At 38.9% G+C, this 12243-nt stretch overlaps 1 long non-coding RNA gene across 1 annotated transcript; it reads right to left on the reverse strand.

Annotated features, from left to right (window-relative positions):
• Window positions 1–8959: 8959 nt before the first annotated feature.
• On the reverse strand, window positions 8960–10207 carry LOC143116546 (uncharacterized). Its single transcript, XR_012985837.1, has 2 exons — window positions 10163–10207; window positions 8960–9744 (listed from the first exon to the last, which is right to left on the reverse strand). It is a non-coding gene; the product is annotated as an uncharacterized LOC143116546 (long non-coding RNA).
• Window positions 10208–12243: the final 2036 nt, after the last annotated feature.

Genomic DNA, 12243 nt, shown 5'->3' on the forward strand with positions numbered 1-12243 from the left:
GTTAATAGGCCTATCGTGAAGATTTTTCCTGCCATCTAAGGCACGAGCGCATCTGTGAGGCCAAGCCTCACCAAGTAGCTCGTTTGTTTACAACTAACATTTAGTGCTGCCACTAACGACAATCAGTCGACTAATCTAAACGACTAATTTTTAAAAAAATCAAGTGTTTGTTATTTTGTTGTGTCCGTTTTATTTTGAACTCAACTTAAGGGAAAACGTAAAATATATATCACCCTACTTTAGTTAGAAGCTGTATTACTGTAAGTAAACTGTTCAAAAACATTATGTATAAACAAACACCCATTTAAAATGCTACCTTCAGATCTAATGTCAGACCTTTGACAAACTTTATTTGTATGCCAGTTTTGCCATGGACATAGACAACTTCTTTGACCTGTGGCCCGGTCATGGCATACTTTGGGGTCATAGGGCCCACCTACATGAACCCACCTCCCATCAAATTATCATTATATCACATGACAATTATTATTGTTATGCTATATTGTTATACATGCACTTCAAAGCAGCCAGTGTTTAAAGTGCTAACAATGTTCACAAAAAGTTTTTAAAAATATGCACATCAGAGGACTGCTTTACTAATATAAAATATAATTACAGTGCATGAAAATGCACTGTACTGTTCTTCCTAGGCTTCTTATTACAGTGCATGAAAATGCACTGTACTGTTCTTCCTAGGCAACAACTTTTTATTATTATTCCGCTTACCACTTTTTCCGTACGCTATTTCTCTTGAACAGTTTAACTTAGAAACTTCATTCAAACTTTGTAACGTAGGTATTCAAACGGACGAAGCTGCTATGTCTTTTCAACTTTGAAACTTTTATACTTTTTAAACTATTTAAACATTGCCGATTATGACATCATAATACGGCCATTAAGCAATTAGAATCCTATGGCAGGTGTTCAGGCCACCTGCAGCCTCAGGCTTTAAGCATACAATCTGGGTCAATTAAGACTACACATCCTATTCAACTGTTTCCTCTGCCCAAAACTGTTTCAAAATAAAAGTCCTCACTACAATAATCCACTGTTAAACAATGTAACCCATTAAACTACTGAACTTTTTACATTCAACTTTTAAACGGTCTACTTTTAAACTATCATTAAACTATCTATCTATTAAACTAGCTGTCTATCAACAACTTTTAAACTATCTACATTCAACTTTTAAACTATATACATTCAACTTTTAAACAGTCTACTTTTAAACTATTATTAAACTATCTATTAAACTAGCTGTCTATCAACAACTTTTAACCCTCTAGGCGCCACTGTCGAGTTTACTCGACAAGATGAGGTTCTGAATAAAACGGCCGATTTAGACAAATAGGGTGTCATATTTCGTTCAACCTCCACTCCACTAGATGGCAGACATGTCATATGTCATCCCCGAGTCCGAAAAAGGTCACGCTTTAAACAAAACTTTTGAGCTACAGCGCATTGAATCAGTGCGTGCAATACCGAGTATTTGCATTAGATTATCGTCTAATGGCATCAATAAAGTTTACCTGAAATGAAGTGTTGGGTCTTCTATTCGCGGACCCTGATTCTGAAGGGGAATATCTGCAGGGTTGCCAACTCTCACGCATCTGGCGTGACACTCACGCTTTCAGCACCAATCTCACGCTCTCACGCACACTCAAGAAATGTCACGCCAAATCCATTCTTTTTTTTTTGCAATCCGTTCATTTTTTGTTGATGACTAGACTAGCCCACAGCATTGCTTCTAAATGACAGGATACGAGTTTAAGGCATACATATGTCTAGACCAACAGCAGGTAGGTCTAATATCCGCCTACAACGTTCTCAGCGCAGTTTTCTCTGGTTGTTGATTCGCTGACTGTTTAATCCGGTCCGCGACACCTTCACGGAACACGCTGCTATTTAGACATGAGGCAGACCGACATAAAGTGTGGCCGCCCATTCTTCTCTAGGAACTACTCGCGAAGTAGCCTCACAGACATCACATTAAATAACTTTTTCTCATCTTTTATAAGGTGCTATAGCCGCTATTTGCTGCGATAAACGGTTCGCGAGAAAAATAAATTAACTTTCAAGAAATAATCATATTAGGCTACTATAGCTCTGCGCTCATTTCAATTCCTATAGGAGGGATATCTCACAAACTTTTCGTTCCACACATGACAAACCGTAAACCAGAATAAACAGCAGACCTTACCGAACACAAAGGTGTAATGCAATCCCCTGTACAATAAGCCGTTCCAGAGTAATCCGGTTTTGAAATGGTAGCAAATTTCTATATGGTCTCCAATTTTGGGCTTTAAGTGTCTTAAAACTGAGCTGTGCTATACATATGTGTAAATATTAAAATCAGAGGATATATAGCTCATGGCTAAGAGTTTGTCGATGTAGCCATAATGATTTGTTTTCACAAAATGCTAAGCATGCATGTATTTAGGTGTCTTAAAAAAGTGTGCTTATATTGGTCAATGCATAATTTCATAACAGGCCAAATAGAAAATAAATGTTAAATGTTAAATATACTGTAGCCTAGACATAATATTAAAATCAGATGATGTAGGATAGTATAGAGTTAGAAGTTGGATGGCTCCAGAACTCACACCAGTGGATTGGGTCTTAAAGGAGCCACACCACTTTTATGACACTATAGCTGTTCTGTTGACCTTTAGATTTGTTGCTACTGGGCATGAAGGGCAGGCCAATTATGAGTTCTGTCCAACATTGATGGTAGGTTTAGAAGAAAAGTGAGCACATTTTAATCATATTGCAATACCAATAACCGTAATCATTTTGGTCATGATTTTTCATTAAATGTTCATACTGTATCTCTAGTGGCTGGTAGACTTTGGAATCCACCAGCCACAATGGTAGGTGGAAAAAAATATTTTAGGCTATTTCCATCCCTGATACATTCGTACACTCATACACACATTCATAAGTCTCAATCTGTCCATTTCTTTCCACAAAACTCGCCAGAAGTAATCATTTAAGGGGTTATTTTTTATTTTTTTCTACTGAGCTACTACCTTTTTCAGGTGGGCAGGGGGGCCCTTTTCATGTCTTTGCCCAGGGGCCCAGTGGCTCATAATCCTTCCATGCCACGGGGTTAAAACAATGGTCTTGTTTTCAAGTGCAATCAATAATTTAATTGTACATTTTGAAGAAACTTAAATCAGGGATTATACTGTACATAGCAAAAAAGTCAGGGGACAGACATTTTTAAAATTAGGTTTAGGAAAAAATTTAACGCACACGCACTATGACTTCACAAAATCTCACTCCAGCCAATCACCCAAAGTTGGCAACCCTGATATCTGCCTTCAGAAAATGACGGTGATTCGTTTAGTGAGGCTTCAGATGCGTCCCTGCCTTGCAATGATGCAGCTGGACAAAGTGAGAGTTTACTCCATAGTTTAGCTTACACCAAGCACAAACGTTGAATCGTTTGCCCAATGTCACTGGTGGGAATAATGTTTCACGGGTTCGGAGTGTTCATCGGCAAGTTAGCAGGGTGTTAGTGGTGTGGCGAACGAGGCTGGAGGTAGCCTAATGTCCATAGCGCTAGCTTCTGTCTTCTGAACGTGTGCCTCTCCACAATCGCGGCGACAGTAACGTGGTGGAGCCTTTGTCTAATGCCACTGGGGATGTTAGAAGAGGTCGAAGTGCTCATAGGACAGTTAGGGGGGAACGTAGTGGCAGTGTGGGGAGTCGCAATGAGAATGGCAGTAGGCCTAGTCCGAGCTGCGCAAATTCTCTCCACTCGGCGCGCGCGAGGCACATCTGGCCATGCTGCTCGCATGGTGGAGGTGGTGACACGCTCTCTCCCTCTCCCACACACACACACACACACACATTAGGTCATGCATAGTCTATCACAAGATGATGGGAATGCCGGCCCTATAGGGATAGGGAGTCATTATCTCGACAGCAAAAGGCCTGCTACATAAAAAAAAAATGTCAGCCATTTATTAGTAATGATTTACACTGTTGATTTGCTATCTATTTCCCTGATCATTTAGGACATACACTATGTGTTCCTTTTTGTGTGTTCATGTCCTTGTGATGTGTGTGTCTTTGTCAGCTAAGAAAAAAAACAAAAAATCATCAACAAAAACAACAAAAAGAAAAAAAATACTAACATTGTCTCTTGTCTTGTCTCGTCATCTAACTCCTGATCTGTGCCTTGCCGTGGCAAATGAGCTTTTGAACTAAACAGGTCTTGTCTACTTGTGTTTGTGTGTCATCTGAATAATATATATATGTGCCCCATACATGGAATCAGAGTGCCTACTGTATGTAGTAAATGGAAAATCTCTACAGCAAAAGGCCAGTCTACCGCTACATGCATTTGGTTTGTTTCTGCCATTTATTAGTAATGATTTACACAGTTTGTTCACTACTTACTATTTACCTGAGCATTCAGTATTGTGCAATATAGCATACAGAAGGTGAGGGACATTTTGGGGGGAAAGAAGTGGTGCATTTTATCATTCAAACATGCGACTTTTCATGAAAATTCTATAATCCAAGATGGCCGCCACCATATGATGTCATAATATGCAAATTAGATATAAACATTTAATCTCTACATAAACTTTGGGTCATCCTTAATATTTCTCTAATTTACAGAAAGTCTCTATCTCTTATCACTTTTAAGATATAGCCTTTTGAAATGAAGATGTCAAAATTGATCGTTTCGGAAAAAAACCTCTGGCGCCTAAAGGGTTAACTTGTCATCAACTATGTCAACACTTGTCATCAACTATGACTCCTACCCACTGTAGCTAGTTAGCATAGTTAGCATGTTAGCATTGTTAGCATTTTTAACAAAACTGATAAACATGATTAGCTAGGTTAGCTAAGTCACATGGTTAGTATAGTTAGCATGCTAGTTAGCATAGTTAACATAATACTAAAAATGATTAGCTAAGTCACATGGTTAACATGCTAGTTAACATAGTTAACATAACTACTAAAAATTATTAGCTAGGTTAGCTAAGTCACATAGTTAGCATTGTTAACATGCTAGTTAGCATAGTTAACATAACTACTAAAAATGATTAGCTAAGTCACATAGTTAGCATGTTAGTTAGCATAGTTAGCATAACTACTAAAAATGATAAGCTAGGTTAGCTAAGTCACATGGTTAGCATGTTAACATTGCTAACATAGTTAGCATGTTTAACAAAACTGCTACAAAACATTAGTTAAGTTAGCTAAGTACCATGGTTAACATTGTTAGCATGTTTACAAAACTGCTAGAAAACGTTAGCTAAGTAACATGGTTAGCATGTTAGCATTGCTAGCACTGCTATAAAACATTAGCTAAGTAGCATGGTTAGCATAGTTAAAAATCTTAGCATAACTGCTAGCAAACATTAGAGACATTCCAACTTTCAGTTATCGTCAAATATCTACCTATACACAGCCATTAAACTATTTGAATATCAACATTCATTAAACTTCCAGTCTGTCAACAACTTTTAAACTATTTACCTTCAACTTTTAAACGGTCTACTTTTAAACTATCATTAAACTATCTAATAAACTAGCTGTCTATCAACAACTTTTAAACTATCTACTGTCTATCAACAACTTTTAAACTATCAACTTTTATTAAGCTATGCAACCACCATGTCTATCCTAGCATCACCGTAGTAACCATCTCTGTATTATCTGTTTTAACTATACATGATATTTTACATCACAACTTTAGCATTTTCATGCACTGGTAATTCCTTGGAATTGCATTTCTAGTTACAATAGTTCCATTGCTTTTGCATGGTTGCATGATAAATACTTCTCAAAACAACAGCAATTATGCCATCGTTTTGGGTTGTTTCCCTCATGCAAGCATCATACACTGGTAGGCAAATGGAAAGAATATTGACTATTGAATATTCAGCCTGATGGCGAAACTCGTTGCTCAATAAAAATCACTAAGAAATATAACAGTGTGCGGTGGCCACCTCTTTTTATATATTGACTATACAATACTCTAGATAGTGTATTATATCTGTGCTCTGTTTTTATGGACGTTGCATGAATCCACATTGTTCTATTAAATTTAGTTTCATAATTAAATAGCCTTCCAATAGGTTGAATTTGAGCTTTGCTACCAATGTTATTAAGTGGTTTTAGCTTCTCTCGAGCATTGAATGAACGCTCATACCACTATTTAATTGTATGCCTCTATGTTTGATGACACCAAATTAGCAAGTATTTCCTATACAGAAACGTTTGTTTTCTTTTTCTGTCGGTCCGCGGTTCCTTGATCAATTGCGCAGCAAATTATCAGACGAAGCCCCGGGAATAATTTCTCTCCGCGGCTCCGGACCAGCAGTGTCCACGTTACGGCTGGTGCTGGTCCGAGCGGCCCATAGTTCGAGTAACCTACTAGCTTAGCTCCCCCCACTTAACTCTGCCTAATAATGAATTGCGCTGAAAGCAGGCAGGCACGCACGCAGCTTTGCTGCTGGCTTTAACACTTGCGTGCATAGCTGGGTTTAAAACATGACTGCCAAAGTCTTAGTAGCCTGTTTAACATCCAAAGACGGTCATTGTACTTTTCAAGAGTTAATAACATTGAGTTAATATAACATTAAGAGTTAATAACATTGAGTTAATATAACATTAAGAGTTAATAACATTGAGTTAATATAACATTACAGTGAGCCGTTTGAGACCAAAAGTAAAGGCGGTAAAACGACTCTTCGACTAAAAAAAATGCCGTCGACTAATTTTCATGGTCGATTAGGTCGACTAAATCGACTAATCGCGGCAGCACTACTAACATTCCATTTAATTAAACTGCTTTTAGGCTATGCCGAAATAGTTTTCAACATTTTGAATATTAGTGTCGGGTGAATTGAAATGTTCTCAAAGTAGCCTTATGGCTGAAAGCTGCTTGGGATCCCAAGCAATATAACCATACAAACGCGCTTCCTGCACTCATTGTTTCAAAAGGAGTAATTTTGGCTTTGTCAGAACTGAAGAGCTGTGGACGGCACGGCACGGTATGCCCAATGAAGATAAATTAACGCAACGCAACACAACACAGACCCCGCTTCTCTTGCGTCAGTCACTGACATGAACGAAACACAGAACCCGCTTCTCTCACGGCAGTCACTGGGTTACATGCTGCTATTCCGACATGCCGCTACTTAGACATTGGCGCCTAATTGTTGAAGTGGCGGCATTAACATTAATTTTCAGGCGTCCCACTACTGCGACATTTTTTTTTCCATTGTCGGAGTAGCGGCACTTGACCTTTTTTCAAACGTCCTGTCATTCCGACACGAGGTCATTAACAGTGCCATAGCCAGGATTTTTCAACGGAGTGGACTTTTGCGAAGTAGGCCTATAGGGTGGGCCTTTATTTTTTTTTATTCCAATATGGGCAGTATAGCCTAGGCCTACAGTAATCGTCCCAACTTTAAACAACACACGATTTCATCACAGCTCAGACGATTCATGGCAAAAAAACAATAAAAGGCTAAATTGATAAATAGCAGGGGCATCGACAGGATTGGATTCTATAATAGCCTACGCACAAGAACTTTAAAGGTCTCATCTCATCGTTTTTTCATTAATTTTGCAGTGGTCTGTAGTATTGATGAATGCCCTGTGAGCCGGTTTTGGTGAAAAAAATGCTGTCCTGCGTCTGTTTCATGTTGTTCTAGTTTGGTGGGGAAGGTGGGCGGGGAGGAACGACTGGATTTCTCCTCTAGTCATGAATATTAATGACATGCTAATGAATTCACCTGTGATTGGCTAACAGTACTGTGACGCTTCCTTCAGTGCGTCCTCATCCGATTCTGCCTGTGCTATGCTCCATATTCAACTTTACAGTGCTAAAACCTGGCTAAAACTCGAGTCAAAACTGTTGCACAAAATGTCTTCGGAGATACAACTTCATGTGTTTGATCCTAGTATTCGAGTAGGAAGAAGAACCGCTTCCTGATCGTTTGTCGGTGAATGTTGGTTTAATAGAATGGTAACTTGCCTGTCAGCTTAAAATTTCTCCTAAAAGAGGTAACGTTAGCAGCTAAACGTTTGTGACAATCGTCATCTTGCTTTCAAGTAATAAACAGTTGGAAACGTTTTAAAATAAAGACCTATTTCTTTACACAGTCAAAAGTCTTTGCAATTTTCCTAGTAGATATTTTACTTCACAACACAGGTAAGCACCCTAAATGCAGTTCAGCCACTGACCTAGCCTGCTAATGCTATCGGAATAGATAGTTATGGTTTGAATTCCATGATACTATCATTGAAAGACCACTTGGTCATAGTCCAATATATATATATAGATCTAAATGCAAACACACCTACCTAGCTATATTTTGCTGGAATTGTACCAGAATGCCTACAGAAGCAGAGAATGTGTGCTGCATGACTTCTCTGGTAATGAGAACTATGGCTTTGATTGCCTGACATTGGCAGAGGTTAGCCTACTCAAGTTGTTTTCTGTCACGTATGACAGAAAAAGTAGCCTACTATAGGAATCTTATAGTATTTTGGGACTAAATATTACAGTAATCTTATAGGAATACTATAGTATTTGGACATACTATAGGTACTATAAGACTACTATAGAAAAACTATAGCGGTTTCAGAATATTATAGTTATTAGTAGTACTTCTACAGTATGTCCCAATTATTCCTATAAGATTACTTTAATATTTTGTCCCAAATACTATAAGATTCCTATACTACTTTTTCGTAAGGGGATTGCTCATGTGGTTAGAAAAATGGGCAACACCCGTACCCCTGTTGTCTGTATGACCCTGTACCCAGGATTAGAACCAGTCTGCCTTAACATAATGTACTCCCTTCAAAATGCACTAAACATTCGACTATGACGACTATGGCCCTCTGTGAGACAGAAGATATGAAAGGTAAGATAAACCTTTAGCTTAAAAGGGACAAAAACTGATGAAACTCCTAAAACAAATCAATTTTCAATAAATAACTTTATTATATTTACATACAGCAGTGGTACTCAAAAGTGTGGTCCGCAAGCTCTCAAGTGTTCCACAAGTAGATGTGGTAAAATATAATAGATGAGTTGTTTGCAATATTGAACCAACTTGTATTTAAATCCAAACAGTTCTGCAACACTGATGTAACCTATGCCAGTTTAAATCATATGAATCCTCTGACACCATAAGCAAGGTGCAAACACAATAATCAAGGTGGTTCAGTGAGAAGGCCTATTGTGTAATATACTGTTGAAGTAGGTCTACTGTTTTTTTTTTTTGCTAGGTGGTCCGTGAAACACTGACAAATAGTAATATTGCAGTCTATTAAAATAATGCAAACACAAAACAAGAACATCCAAACTATGCACAGAATTAACAATGTCCTCTTTTTGCCAGACGATGCAGACATCTGGCCTACAGATCCTTTGTAAGATGGTGCTGGGATTATTTAGGCAAAAAGGTCTGAGTTGTTGTTTCGGCTTCTATTGTCCTGGGGATCCGAAGGGACAACACACAAAACACATTCGTTGGCTGTGATGATTCTATTACATTGCTCTTTGATTGCGCTGGGCCATAGGTGTTATTGTGGAGATGTCGCTTTCATCCTCCTCCTCCTCTTGATCAACCCGAGGTCTTGTAGCTGGCCTTGGATGAACAGGCTTGATGGCAGTAGAGGTAGCAGGCCCCCATGCCCATGGTGTATCCGAAGTGCTTGTATCAATACTCATACTTTTCATGAAGTATTCTGTTTGGGTACCTAAAGTAAATAAATGTGTATTACTGTCAAGTTACAAGATACTAATAGTACACAGGACATTCACTATCTCACACAAAACTGTACTGGCACAATGGAAACAAAAATATTTTAGTGACTGGTAAGGTGTATGATGTACTAAGTAGCACACCCACAAGAAGACATTCGGTAATATCAATTCTATCTGTTATGCAATTCATGGGTTTCATCAGGTCCATTTACACAGGTGTATTAATCAAGCACCATGCAGTCTGCATTCATAATCGAGGTGCTTGATTTTATACACCTGTGGAAAGTGACCTGAAGAAACCCATGAATTGACTTTCCCAAACATTGACGAGCACATAAGAACCTGTATTAGCCTACTAGAAAAAGACTTCTAGAAACTAACTAGCACAACAATAAAAGTTAGATCACAAACCTTTGCTTAACGTGATGACCTAATGTAGGCTAGAAAGCTGTGTAGACTGACATGAGGATGTGCTCTGGAAGACATACAAAACACTGCCTGGTGTAGCTTCCTGTAATATAGGCTAGCCTAAGCCTAGCTTGTAGCCTACCCTTTTCATGCATGCTAACGTGAAGAATATGAACATGCTATTTTGTAACAGACGTTAGGTGGAAAAGTTTGTTTGTACTTACAGCCTGTGAGCCTGGTGGTCGATCGTCATGACGGTACAGAACCAGGTTTTCAGAACATCGATGCAAAACCACTTTCTAACTGTAGGCAGTGAATGTGGTCGAAATGATTGGAACACAGAACTAATGTTGCACTACTTCGGTGGTGGTGTTCCAACGATAAATCCGAACCATTTCTTCCTCAACTCTTGTTTCTAAGGCAAGACATGCAACATTGATGTGTTATTGCCACAAATAACACAGGCACGATTTTTTTCCGCCATGTTAGCAACTTGCTGTTAGCTCTTACTAGCTGCAGAGAGACAATCCCCTAGCCGCAAAATCTTCCAGTCTTCCTGTAGGCGGTCACAAGCCAAGGTGGGCGAGGCCATGAATAATCAGTTTCCCTTCGGCGTCATTGGGAAGGGCTCTTTCTGATTCGCTTGTTTTTCTGTGTATTTTCTTTCATTGGTTAATGCGGGCAATGGGGGTAGAAGATCATTTTCACGTGCAGCATGCATATGCAACTTGGAGTGAGCTATAGTATTTCGAAAGTAACAAGTATTAAACGGTTTCTCAGTGAATGAGACCTTTAACCGAATGAAACCGAAAGGTTAGTCGCGTCTTTAAGAGTGCGCCTCACACACCAGCTCCGTTGAACATCAATGTTCAATACATATCTTTCGTGTTTAAGAGCTAAAACAAGTTGATTAGAGAGTCACATTTAAAATGTCGGGTAGTCTAAATTATAGCCTATAGCGCGTGCATCTCAGAGGAAGAGATTTTGGAGAGAGAGAGAAGATTTAACCTAGGTGATGATTATTTGTGTCTGGTGGTAATTAGACTTAAGTATAGATACCTACGAATTGATTTAAAATAAAAAAAGATAAGACAACAAATGAAATGTGACCCTGCAAGGCGAAACCAGTCGTTTTGGTAAAATTTACAAAATTAAGTTATTGTAGCCTACTCACACGAACGGCCATAAACTAAACTTTTATATGCATATCGAGGGTATTGCAAATAGTATTGGGTATTGGATAGTCGCCGACCCTCATTAGATGTGGATAGGTTAGGATAGCCTTAAAGAAACAAGGTTATCGCAGTTGCTGTGAGACATACGGCCCTTCTCCAGTCTCTCTCAAAATCAAAACACACCCAATTCACGCTTGGACTTTTCGATTATGTTTCTAAATGTTGGGACTGATGGACACTGAACTCTGGGGGTTATTTGAACGTTCGTTGTGAAGTGGTTTACTGTAAAAGCAGCGTCGGATATCCCGCCTGTCTTTGCACAATTATAGGGCCATGATAATGCATGCGCTAGCCTAGAGTCGAGAGAAAGAAGACTAAATAAATATACAGACATGTTATGTGCAATTCAACAACTGCACGCATGACATATAAAAGATATATTCCTAGCCTACATTATTGTGTAGTAAATTGAGTTTATCCAACCTGCTGGCAAGCCAAAATGCGTTGCACATGGCTTTATCATTGTCCTCTAAAATGCAATATAAGCAACTTGAATATATCGCACACCCAGTTTGAACACCCCGATGGACACTGAACTCTGGGGGTTATTTGAACGTTCACTGAAGTGGTTTAGGCTACTGGAGCAAGAATTCCGCCCGTCTTTGCGCAATTGGCCATTGATTGACGGCCATTAATGAATTACCTAATATAGGTGGCCTGCACGCACAGAGTTTGTTTGATGCATGGAGTTTCCGACCGTTTTCCCCTGAGAGCTTAGAGAATAAAATGAGGAGAGCTACCTGTGTTTTACATATAATGTGTAACATTTATTCACATGGTGTGGACAAGCGAAGCGTTTATGGCCTATATCCCCACATTCAAAACACTTCAAACTCTCCGTAGTAGCAA

Source organism: Alosa pseudoharengus, unplaced genomic scaffold (assembly GCF_046254945.1).
Source record: "Alosa pseudoharengus isolate Yale_2024_CS ecotype anadromous, Long Island Sound unplaced genomic scaffold, YU_APseudo_1.1 YU_APseudo_1.1_scf_11, whole genome shotgun sequence".
Lineage (NCBI taxonomy): Eukaryota > Metazoa > Chordata > Actinopteri > Clupeiformes > Clupeidae > Alosa > Alosa pseudoharengus.